The sequence below is a fragment of the Mastomys coucha genome, unplaced genomic scaffold, assembly GCF_008632895.1.
Source record: "Mastomys coucha isolate ucsf_1 unplaced genomic scaffold, UCSF_Mcou_1 pScaffold13, whole genome shotgun sequence".
Lineage (NCBI taxonomy): Eukaryota > Metazoa > Chordata > Mammalia > Rodentia > Muridae > Mastomys > Mastomys coucha.
In genome coordinates, this window is record NW_022196895.1 from 16,612,938 (window position 1) to 16,614,679 (window position 1,742).

Genomic DNA, 1,742 nt, shown 5'->3' on the forward strand with positions numbered 1-1,742 from the left:
AGGTCCTCTATAAGTAGAAGTACCAAAATACAATCATGAATTATCTAACAGATGAAATGCTATATATCTGTGTGCGTGTGCATGTGTGTGCATGCATGTATGTATATGAGTGTGTGTGAGTATATATATATATAGAAACTTATCAGAGAGTTCAGATTTTTTTATATTAGCAACACTTTTTCAGAGAAAAAATACATCCTTACCTTAGCATAAGTTGAACTACTGATGTATAAAACATTTGTTTAAATTCCTAAATTGAAAGCAAATAGACAAAACCCTTTCAAAAGCTCCCAAAGAGTTCAGCTAAGGATGTACACACGTCGGGGAGTTTCTCTTTGATGTCTTAACACTGGCTATCTGCAGTTATCTTGAACCAAATATCTAGACTAATTCCCAAGCAGAAGCTAGGAAGCTACTGCTGTAATAATAAAAAAATTAAAATAACTTCTTCTGACACTAGACATAGTCTTACTGTTTTACATTTTAAAAAGTAAATGTTACTTTTTTTCTCTTAGACTTTTTAGCAATTATTTCTTTTTTAAAATTAGTTGTTTTTTTATTTTGTGTGTATGAGTGTTTGTCTGCTTGTCTATCTGAGCACTGTGTGTGTGTGTGTGTGTGTGTGTGTGTGTGTGTGTGTGTGTGTGTATACATGTGTGTGTGTGTGCGTTGCCCTTGGAGGCCAGAAAAGTGCATCAGGTGCTCTGGAGCTGGAGTTACAGACACTTGTGAGCTGTTGTGTAGGTGCTGGGAACCAAACCCTTGTTCTCGCCAGAGCAGCAATTGCTTTTATTATTATACATAAGCTACAATGTAGCTGTCTTCAGACTCGGGTGCCAGAACAGGGTGTTAGATCTCATTATGGGTGGTTGTGAGCCACTATGTGGTTGCTAGGATTTGAACTCAGGACCTCCGGAAGAGCAGTTAGTGCTCTTACCCAGTGAGCCATCTTACCATTCCCCCACAGCAATTGCTTTTAACCACTGAGCCATCTCTCCAGCCCCTATAGAATTCCTTCCCTACTTTGAATACTCTAAAATGCGCCAGACATAGAAATGTTTCTATTTTGTAGAACTGGATTCAATATAGTCAGTATTTCTTCTGTACAACAATTCACTGTTTCCATTTCTCTTCGTGATGTGCCCGTTTTTGTTAGTAGTGCCATCATTTCACCACGCAGAAAACAGAAAGCCACTGAGTCACATCCAAGCCCTTATTAGTCTGGAGTTGGGTCCTGAGACCTGTCCGCTCATCAAAAACACCAATATGTATCTATGCAGCAATTTTCCCTTAAGTCTATAAAGTTTCCTACAAAGCCTAATGTAACATGAAAGTCACTGGGATAATCAGAATATGAAAGGCACTTTTCCCCAGGCTCAAATGCTAGTGCTGTACCATGCCATGATTATCAACCCTGCTGTGCACCCTGCTTCTGCTTACCACCATTAATTTCTTTTCCTTTTTATTTTACTACCTTAGCATTTAGCATGCTCCTCCCCCCACCCATGTACAAATGTGTATGCAAGATAAATCCAGCAACCTTTTTTCTCATTGTAGCTATGGCCTTTGTCTGAAATTAAGTGGTTCTTATGCCTTCTTCAGAAATCCATACGCATTCAGAAATACATCAGAAGTATACTGGTACTATTATTTAACTTTTAGAATAGGAGCTATTTAACTCAACTTGAGTCAGTTTGAGATCCAACTATTCTGCCCACAGATTTTTATTATGCCTCTGACCT